Below are 11,560 nucleotides of genomic sequence, written 5' to 3' on the forward strand. Positions count from 1 at the left end.
TGAGCAGGGGCAGAGGGGGAGAGAGAGAGAAGAGAGACAGTCTTAAGCAGGCTCTGTGCTCAGCACAGAGCCTGATGTGGGGCTCGATCCTGTGACCCCAGGATCATGACCTGAGCTGAAATCAAGAGTCAGACGCTCAACCAACTGAGCCACCCAGGAGCCCCTTGTTTTTATTTTTTTTAATGTTTATTTATTTTGAGACCCAGAGCGTGAGTAGGGGAGAACAAGAGAGAGAGAATCCCAAGCAGGCTCCGCACTGTCAGCACAGAGCCCGAGGGGGGGCTCTGTCTCATGAACCGTGAGATCATGACCTGAGCCAAAATCAAGAGTCAGATGCTTAACCGACTGAGCCACCCAAGCACCCCAAAATGGAAAGTTTTTGGAGGAAGGAGGGTAGGGCAGAAAAATTATAAGCAAAAGAAAAGAAAGGATTATTTCAGGCAAAATCACCTTCCCCTAGTGGGAAGGGCAAAGGGTTTTATTACACAGATTACCTCATCTTCCTTTGGGGGATGGAGAGGGCCCAGGTCCACAGATTACCTCATTGCTGTTATCAGAAAATTCCCGACTGATAGGTTAAGATTTACATTTCTGGGGGAGACTGAAACTGCAATTAGGTTAGGTACTAAGGCCAGGTCTGATGATCTGGCCTGGCCCAGTTACCACCATTTTGGGCCTGGGGTTTTCTTTTCAACAGTGCATTTGGCCAATTGCTTGGTGCACTGGTCAGCTCGGGCCGCCATAACAGAGGCTGGGTGGCTCAACCAATAGAAATTAATTCTCTCAGGGTTCCAGAGGCTAGGAAGTCCCAGAGCAAGATGCCAGCTCTTCCTGGCTTGCAGATGGCTGTGTCCTCACCTGGTCCAGGGTGTGGGGTAGGGAAAGAAGGGGAGGGGAGAGAGGGAGTGAGAGAGAGCACTCTCTTCCTTTTTTCATAAGGCCACAGTCTTAACAGATTAGGGCCCCACCCTTAAGAGACCTCATTTAACCTCAGCTACTTCCTAGTACCTTATCTCCAGATACAATCGCACTGAGGGTTAGGGCTTCGGCACATGGATTTCATGGAGACACAGCTCAGTCCCCAGTACCTGGCAGTGGTGGTCAGGCGATTAGCAGCCGTTATCATGTGCATTACACAGATGCAGACCTTCTTGAGTGGCGGTCACCACTGCCCACTGCAGATGAATGGTCGGAACGGGAGCCCTTGCAGCTCCCACTGCCACATTCCCTATATCGTTAGAGCCCAGAGAGAGCTGGTGAATCACCAGGCTCAGCCTCTCTACTTTCCAAGAGAGACAGCAAAGGCTGAGAGAGGTGAGGAGTTTGTCACCCACCTGGGACTAAAGCTCAGGTCCTGGTCCCCTCAACTTCTCACATCTCTGGTTGTGCTGTAAACTCCACTTCTCAGGCCACTTTGCCGTTGGTCACGACCATTGGGCTCCTGATGCACATTCCCCAGAAAGTGCCCGCGGGTCTCTGTCTCTATCCCACCTCATCAAATAGCCCTTGCTACTAATGTGACCCTTCAGAATGTCCAGACCATTTTAAGGTTCTGGAAAGCCCGAGAGCCGACAGGTGTTGGTGGGGAGGGCAGTTGGAACCATAAAGCCTGCAGCAAACACCATGAATCGATACACTGTTCTGTGCAAAAACTCTGTGATCCACCCGCATCACGTGGGATGACTGGGTGGGCTCCATGATAGAATTCCTTCGCGGACATGGAACTGCAACGGGGCAGGCTTCTACCCCGCTGGGCCCTCCATTTGTAGTGGGATTGCAGGCTGACATCACGCATCTCCGACGTTGGTTCCTCTACCAGGGAACAAAGAGAGTGGCCGGGTCTTGACGCCATCAGGAAGTCACCTGGAATGCGCTGGATTTCTCTATCCTGCAATTCTGACCAAGTGCTCTTCCTCCGCCCTGCTTGGTTGCTCCCCTGGAACTTGCCAGGGCCGAGGCGTTAAAGTCTGAACCCGGACTAAGAGGTGATAGCCTGCGAGATTTCTCATCACTGGATCAGAATTATGGCCTTTGCCGTCAGGTGTTTTACTCCCCGCCAGGTTTGCAAAGCCTTGAAGGAGCTCCCGGGCTTCCTTCTAAGGAGACAGCAAGGGGGCTTCCTGGGGGCCACAGGACTGGGTTATGTCTAAAAACCCTGGGCCTGCCCACCATTCCTCCCCAGGCCACTTCACCGCCCCTCCAGCCTGGGCTGAGCCTCTGGGCCTTCCTCCGGCTCCTCCTCCCTGGCCCAGGCTGTGCTGGCAACATGTGCTGCGCCAGCCTTGGACACACCTGTCAAAACAGAGCCAGAAATGACGCGAGCAGGGAGCTGACAAACACGGTGGGATCACGCCGCGCTTTCCAGCAGCGCTAGGCCGGGGCTGGGGAGGGCCTGGAGGGACGCTGAGCAGCCTCCCAGGGGATTGCTTGACCTGCAGAGGCACAGGTTGTTTTCCTTGCCATCACCTACCCGGTCCTTTTGTTTTCTTTTGCACACTTCAAAGTGCAAGGCTCTCTGTTTGATGTGGTGGGAGATGTTACAGAGGTTAGGGCAGTGCTCTTAGCAGGGACAACCACCCAGGAGGCCCTAGAAATGCAGGCTGCAGGCTTCCACTGCCCACTTCAGAATCACAGAGGGGATAGCACAGGGAGGAGTGAGGGGGAGAAATCCACAGGGAATTCTGGTGCACCCCCCCCCAAAGAAAATTTGAGAACCACAAGTGTAAGAGAGAAAGCATACTATGTTCTTTAAAATTTGTGTGCAGTATCTCGGGGCACCTGGGTGGCTCAGTCCGCTGAGCATCAAACTTTCGCTCAGGTCATAATCTCACAGAGTTTGAGCCCTGTATCAGGCCCGCTGCGGTCAGCACAGAACCCGCTTCAGACCCTCTCTTCCACTGGCTCTCTGCCCCTTCCCCGCTTGTGCCCTGTCTCGCCAAAAATAAATAAAACATTTAAAAACTAATATAAAATAAAATCGGTGTATAGTATCTCATCCAATTCTCACAAACTGAAAGTATTTTCATTTTATAGGTCAGAAAACAAGGCTGAGAAAAGTTAAGTAATTCACTCAAGGCCATGTAGAAGTTATGCAGATTTGAACTCAGAATGTATGGAAGCCAGCTATGGTGAGGTGCTTCTTACAGAAGGATAGGATTGGGGGTTCAGTTGGGCCTGTGCTTTGCACCTGAGAAAGCTGAGTTCCTCAGAAACAGATTTGTTCAAGGACTCAGAGCAAGCTATTGACACAGCTGTAACAAGGCGCCAATCTCAGGGCCTGCTGGGCTTCTCTGGCCCAGTTGCCTTGTCACTAAACATGTGACAAGGCACATATTTAGGATTAGGGATTAGGAAGAGCAATACAGGGGTTAGAGACAGGAGCATAATCTCTGCTGTGAAAGCTGGGGGCTTTACAAAGGAAGCCAGGTGCCCACCAAACTCCCAATGGTCTTTTCCCTAAGTCCAAAATGGGCACCCAACTAAATCCTCTGGGGTGAGGCACAAACTATTAAGTATTAAAATGTCTACTACCTGTGTTTCATCTATTCTAAGTCATGCTTTCTTTCCACACAATCAGATCTGACATGAAGTCAGCCAGAAAGTTTGGAATGACCTAGAATATGATTTGAAAATAAATTTATGTTCATTATCTTTAATCCTAAACAGCGCCCTACATGCAATTACACCTGGAGACATTAGGCAACAATAGAAACATGAAAAATTCTATACAAACTCTTTCAGAAAATAGAAGAGGAGGGAACACTTGCTAACTCATTCTATGAATCCAGCATTATCTTGATAACAAAACCTAATACATATTACAGGAAAAGAAAATCATAAGAAAAGAAAACTACAGATCAATATCCTTAGAATATAGCAGCAAAATTTCTTTAAAAATTTTTTTTTTAATTTTAGAGAGAGAGAGAGCACAACAGGGGAGAAGGGCAGAGGAAGAGAGAGAGAGAAAGAAAATCTTTTTTTTTTTTTTGAGAGAAAGAATCTTAAGAAGGCTCCCATGCTTAGCACAGAGCCCAACGGGCAGCTCAATCCCATGACCCTGAGATCATGATCTGAGCCGAAATCAAGAGTCAGAGGCTCAACTGACTGAGCCACCTAGGCACCGCTAGAAGTGAAATTTCTTAACAAAATTTTAGCAAACTGAATCCAACAATATATATGAAGGTAATATATCAAAAATGAGTTTTATCTCAGAAATACAAAGTTGTTTTAACACTCAAAATAAAGATAATTTGCCACATTAATAGAAAATAAGATAATATAATTCTCTCTATAGATGCAGAAAAAGCATTTGAAAAAATCCAAAATTTATATATTAGAAAAACCTCACCACACACTAGGAATAGATTGAGCCTTTCTCAATCTGTTATAAAACATCCTAAAACAAACAAACAACCTAGAGTTAACATCATTCTTAATGATACAAGGCTTAATGCTTTCCCCTAAGACCAGAAAAGAGTCAAGGATGTATGTATGCTTTTACCACTTTGAGTTAACCATGTATTGACAATCCTATCCAATGCAATAACAGAAGTAAAAGATAAAAGAAGATGCCCAGATTGAAAAGGAAGAAGTAAAACTGTCTTTATTTGAGGACAGTGATTGACTAGGTAAAGAATACTAAGGATTTGCCAAAAAAAAAAAAAAAAAAAAGACTCAGCAATGAGTAAACAAAATTGAGAACACAAGGTCAATAAACAAATATCAATTGTATTTCTATACACTAGCAAGGCACAGCTAGAAGTTGGAATGAAAAACTGTAATACAATGATATCAAAAATGTGAAATACTTAGTAAAAAATTTGGCAAATACATGTAAGACCTGAGATTTAGAAAACGGAAAATCACATTGCTGTGAGAACTTAAGGAAGACCTAAATAACTGTAGATAAATACAATATTCATGGATCAGAAGACTCAATATTGTTACAATATGAGGTTACTCCATATTGATATATAGATTGAATGTAATCCTAATAAAAAAATCCCACCAGGAATTTTTAAAGAAATAGATAAACTTACTCTAAAATTTGTTTGGAAATGCAAAGGACCTAGAAGAGCCCAAACTTTTTTAAAACTATTTTTTTAATGTTTATTTATTTTGAGAGCGAGAGACAGAGCATGAGCAGGGGAGGGGCAGACAGAGAGGGAGAGAGAGAAGCCCAAGCAGGCTCTGCACTGTCAGCACACAGCCGGATGCAGGGCTGAAACCTACAAACCATGGGATTATGACCAGAGCTGAAACCAAGAGTCAGATGCTCACCCAACTGAGCCACCCAGGTACCCCAGAGCCAAAACTATGTTTTTTAAAAAAGAAGAAAGTAGGGACACCTGAGTGGCTCAGTCAGTTGAACATCCAGCTTTGGCTTTGGCTCAGGTCATGATTTCACAGTTCATGGGTTCAAATACCTCAACAAGCTCTGTGCTGACTGTTTGGAGCTTGGAGCCTGCTTCAGATTCTGTGTCTTCTCTCTCTGTCCCTCCCCTGCTCACTCGCTGTCTCTCAAAAATTGAATAAACATTAAAAAATTAATTTTTTTAAATTAGAAAAATAGAAGAAAGTAGAAAGACATACTACCTGATTTCAAGATGTACAAAGCTATAGTAATCAAGATAGTGTGGTATTTGTATAGAGATAGACTCATAGATCAATGGGACAGAATAGAGAGTTCAGAAATAGATCCACTTATATATTGTCTGTTGATTTTCAACAAGATTGCCAAAGCAATTCAATGAAGAAAGAATAATCTTTATAAAAAGCAGTACTGGAACAATAGTATAATGATATACAAAATATGAATCTTGGCCCTTACCTCTTAACATACACAAAAATTAACTCAAAATGGATTATAGACCTAATTGTAAAAGCTAAAGTATAAAACATCAAAAAACAACATATAAAAATTTTAGAATAGTGAGTTAGGCAACAGTTTCTTAAATATGATATTAAAAGTATGTCAACATGTAAAAGCATACAAACACGGACTGTAAAAGAGATTTTCATATAAACAAAGCTGAGCAGTTTATAACCAGTACACTTGCACAAAAAAGAAATATTTTTTTTTGCTTTTTTTATTATTATTTTTTTATTTTTTAATATATGAAATTTACTGTCAAATTGGTTTCCATACCACACCCAGTGCTCATCCCAAAAGGTGCCCTCCTCAATACCCATCACCCACCCTCCCCTCCCTCCCACCCCCCACCAACCCTCAGTTTGTTCTCAGTTTTTTAACAGTCTCTTATGCTAAAAAAGAAATATTAAGGGAATATCTTTAGGCTGAAAGGAGATTATACCAGTTACAAACTTAAGTTTCACACACAACACTCTTTTACCCAATGAAAGAAACAATAAGTGTTAAGTTTATGGATATAAAATACTTTTTCTTTTTATTTCTTGATTTCCTTAAAAGAAAATTTATTGTTAAAGGGATAATCACCACAATGCATTGTGAAGTTATTACATACAAAAAAGGAAAATGAATGATAACAGTGGCAAAATGAAAGGGAGATAGATAAGTGGAAAGCTCTTACATCATATGTGAACAAAAATAACATTAATTCAAGGTAGGATAGGAAGGAAGTATATTGTAACTCTTACAGCAACCACTAAAAAATAAAGCCAAGAGGTAGAACAGAAAAGCAAATAGAAGAGGTAAAATGAAATACTAAAAATACTTAATTGAGCTAAAAATAGATGAAAAATAGGAGTAAATGAACATAAAAAACAAGACAAATAAAAACCCAAAAAGAAAGATATGGGCTTAAAAAAATTATATAATAATTACATTATATATAAGTGAACTAAATACTCAAATTAAAAGACAGAGAATGTCAAACTAGACTTAAAAAAAAAAAAGTAAGACCTAACGATACGCTGTGTGAAAGAGATGCTTCTAATGCCACACTTTTTCTTTTCTTTCTTTTCTTTTTCTTTTCTTTTCTTTTCTTTTTTTCTTTTCTTTTCTTTTCTTTTCTTTTCTTTTCTTTTCTTTTCTTTTTTCTTTTCTTTTTCTGGAAGCTTCACGAATTTGCATGCCATCCTTGCACAGGGCCCGTGCTAATCTTCTCTGTGTCGTTCCAATTTTAGTGTATGTGCTGCTGAAGTGAACACTCTAATGCCACACTTCTAATTATATAGGTCAGAGAAAAAACATCGCAAAGAAAATTAGAAAAAATTTTTAACTGGTACTAAAAATATAACATACCAAAATTTGTCAGATGCAGATAAAGTAGTTCTTAGGAAAAAAAAAAAAAATAGAGCTTAAGTGACTATATAAGTGGGACACCTGGGTGGCTCGTTTAGTTCAGCGTCTGACTTTGGCCGAGACCATCATCTTACAGGTTCATGAGTTTGAGCCCTGCATTGGGCTCTCTACTATCTGCCTGCTTCAGATCCTCTGTTTCCCTCTCTCTGCTCCTCCCTTGTGCTCTCATGCTCTCTCTCTCTCTCAAAAATAAACATTTAAATGACTATATAAAAAAAGAAAAGCAATTTTTAAATCATTGATTTATGTTTCTGCTTTGAGAAACTAGAAAAAGAAACAAATGTTAACACAGAATAAGATAAAGAGAGACAACTAAAAAAGCCAAAATCAATTAAAAAAAGACAAACAATAAGGAAATTAACACAACCAAAAGTTAGTCCTTTGAAAATATGAATAAAACTAATATACTCTTAACTAAATTTTCAAGAAAAACAAAGGAAGAACAAATAAATTAACAATATCAGGAATGAAAGAGGGGACATCACTATGGATCCTGCAGAGTGAAGTATAATAAGGTAATATTATGAACCAAGTTATACTACCAAATTCAACAATCTAGGTGAAATGAAAAAATTTCTTGAAAGACAAAAATTACAGAAGCTAATACAAAAATAATAGAAAAGTCTCCATAGTCTTAAGTGCATTTTAAAAACTGAATTCAGAATTAAAAACCTTTTCCTAAGAAAATTTATTTTAAACATTTACAAAATAAATAGCAATCTTACACAAACTCTTTCAAAAGGTAAGGAGGGAATGAGTAAAGTGCAAGAAGATAAAATCATAGACCAATGATCTTCATGAATATAAATGCAAAAATTCTTAACAAATTGAATGAGGGTACTAGCAAATCAAATCTAGTCATATATAAAAAAGATAATTCATCATGACTAAGCAGGTTTTGTCACAGTAATGCTAGGTAGTTTAACACTTTGAAAATCAATTAATATGGTTCATCATTTATACAGAAGAATAAAGGAGAAAAATCATTTGGTCATCTCAACAGATGCAAAAAAATTGTAACAATTCAATGTTTTCTAATTAAAAGTCTCAGTAGACTTAAGAATCAAAGGAAACTTCAAACTTTGATAAAGTTGTCTTATGAAAATCTTTCGATTAACATCATATTTAAATGTTAAATACCAAATGCTTTCTCTCTAAAATCAAGAACAAGGCAAAGGTATGGACATACCACTTGCATTCAACATTGTACTGGAGATCTTAGCCAGTGAAATAAGGCAAAAAAAGGAAATAGAAAGACAGGGAAAGAAGTAAAATTGTTTCTATCTACGAACAAAATAATGGTACATGTAGAAATTCCTAAGGAATCTATTAAAAAGCAAACCTTACTTTTACCAAAAAACAACTTCTCAAGGGCAAAGGATACAAGAGCAATACATAAAAATCAATCATTTGTCTATATACTAGCTACAAAAAAAAATGAAAAAGGAAATTAAAAAAATATCACAATAGCATGAAAGAACATAAGATAATTGGGAATAGCTTTAACAAAATTTGTATGAAATCTGTATGTATAAAATGACAAAACGTTGCTGAGAGAAATTTTAAAAGACCAGAATAAATGGAGAGATACACACGTTCACAGATTGAAAGACTTAATAGTGGACATTCTCCCCAACTGATCTATAGTTAATGCAATCTCAAAGCTCCTGCAAGTCTTTGTTATAGAAATTGAAAGGCAGATACTAAAATGTATATGGCAATATAAATGACATAGAATAGCAAAAAAGAAAAAAAATTCATGAAAAAAAAAAGAACCAATTTGGAGGACTTACATAGCCTGATTTCAGTAATGACTATGAAGATTTAGTATTCAAGATAGTACAGTACTGTCACAAAGATGAACAGACAAGTGTAACAGAAACAGAGTCAGAAATTAGCTCAACATTAATTAGCCCATTGATGTTTTGTTTTGTTTTGTTTTGTTTTGTTTTACAAAGGAACCAAAAGAAGTCAATGAGAAAAAGAAAGATTCTTCAAAAATGGTGCTAGGACAATTGGAAATCATAAGGAAAAAAGTGTATCTTGACCCCTAGCTCATGTTACTCATAAAAATTAATTCAAGATAGATGAAGGCCTAAATACAAATGTTAAAATTATAGCACTTCTAGGAGCGCCTGGGAGGCTCAGTCACTTCAGTGTCCGACTCAATCTCAGCTCAGGTCTTCATCTCAGGGTCATGAGTTCAAGCTCTGTGTTGGGCTCTGCGCTGGGCATAAAGACTTACTTAAAAAAAAAAAAAATTATATCGCTTCTAGAATAAACGCAGAAAAATACCTTCATGATCTTTGGGTGGCAAAGATTTCTCAGCTAAAACAAGAAAAGTATTAACCATAAGAGAAAAATGTGATAAATTTCATAAAAATTAAAATCTGCACACCAAGAGATCCAGTTAAGTATATGATCAGATATGTTACACATTGGAAGAAAACATTTGACAAGTAATTTATAAATAGAATATATAAATATCTCTTGCAACTCAGTAATAAGACAAATAACCCATATAAATGGGTGAAATGTTTGAACGGACTTCACAAGAGACATTTATTAGTGCACAAGAAGATGGTCAACATCATTAGTGATCAGGGAAAAATATAAATCAAAACCACAATGAGATACTACCACAAACCTATTAAAATTAAAAAGACTGACCAAGTGCTGGTGAGGATGCGGTGAGGATGAAACGCTCATATACCACTGGCAGGAATGTAAAATAATACAACCACTTTGGAAAACAGTTTGGTAGTTTCTTAAAAAGTTAGACATAGGGGCGCCTGGGTGGCTCAGTCGGTTAAGCGGCCGACTTCGGCTCAGGTCATGATCTCGCGGTCCGTGAGTTCGAGCCCCGCGTCGGGCTGTGTGCTGACAGCTCAGAGCCTGGAGCCTGTTTCAGATTCTGTGTCTCCCTCTCTCTCTGACCCTCCCCCGTTCATGCTCTGTCTCTCTCTGTCTCAAAAATAAATGTTAAAAAAAAATTTTTTTTAAAAGTTAGACGTACATTTATCATATGGTTCAGTCATTCCACTCCTAGGAATTTATCCCAAAGAAATAAAAACATATATCAAAAAATACATTTATTCATAATAGCCAAAAAGTAAAAACAACCCAATGTCCACCGTCAGGAGAATGTATAAAATGCATACAATGGAATGCCCCCTCAGCAATGAAAAGGGAAATGTTATATTGGACACAAAAATATGAGTGAATCTTAAAATAATTATGCTGAGAGGCGCCTGGGTGGTTCAGTTGGTTAAGCATCTGACTTCGGCTCAGGTCATGATCTCATGGTTGGTGAGTTCAAGCCCCGCGTCGGGTTCTGTGCTGACAGCTCAGAGCCTGGAGCCTGCTTCAGATTCTGCGTCTCCCTCTCTCTCTGCCCCTCCCCTGCTCATGCTCTGTCTCTGTCTCTCAAAAATGAAAAAAGTGTAAAAAGTTTTTTTAATAAAAAAAATTATGCTGAGTGAAAGAAGCCATCCATAAAAAAGAGTACATAGTGATGATTCTATTTATATGAAATTCTAGAACAGGCGAAACAAATAAAAAATGATAGAAGTAAGATTAGTGGTTACTGGGGCAGAAGTGGAGAGTAATCAACCAGAAAGGGGCATGAGAGTTTTCTGAGGTGACAGAATTGTCCCTATCTTGATTAGGGATGGTGATTACACAGGTGTGTACATTTGTTAAAACTCAAGAAATTATACACTTAAAATGTGTGCATTTTAAAATTATACACTTAAAATGTGTGCATGTAAAGTATACATCAATAAAATTGATTTTAATTTTTTAAAACATTTATTTATTTTTGAGAGAGTGGGGGGAGGGAAAGAGGGGCAGAAAAGAGGGAGACAGAGGATCCAAAGCAAGGTCTGTGCTGTGTGGGGCTGGAACCCACAACCGTGAGATCATGACCTGAGCTGAAATCAAGAGTCAGCCGCTTAACCAACTGAGCCACCCAGGTGCCCCAAAATTGATTTTAAAAAACAACTAGGATACCATATTTTACTCACTAGAAGAATTAATATGAAAAAGACTTAAATATCCAACTATAGTGAGAATGTTCCTGTTGGGACTGTATGGTAGAACCTCTTTGGAAAACCAGTTTGGCAATTTCTTATAAAGGTAAATATGCACTCACCCTATGACTCAACACTTCACTTCCATTCCTAGGTATTTACCCAAGAGAAACAAAAACATATTCCACAAAAAGACTTGTACAAAAACATTCACAGCAGCTTTCATCATAATTGCCCCAAACTG

General features: G+C 39.0%; 1 non-coding gene across 1 annotated transcript; it reads right to left on the reverse strand.

Annotated features, from left to right (window-relative positions):
* Positions 1-7,024: 7,024 nt before the first annotated feature.
* Positions 7,025-7,131, reverse strand: LOC122238214. The gene has a single exon (XR_006217174.1). It is a non-coding gene; the product is annotated as a U6 spliceosomal RNA (small nuclear RNA).
* Positions 7,132-11,560: the final 4,429 nt, after the last annotated feature.

The sequence above is a fragment of the Panthera tigris genome, chromosome B1 (assembly GCF_018350195.1).
Source record: "Panthera tigris isolate Pti1 chromosome B1, P.tigris_Pti1_mat1.1, whole genome shotgun sequence".
Lineage (NCBI taxonomy): Eukaryota > Metazoa > Chordata > Mammalia > Carnivora > Felidae > Panthera > Panthera tigris.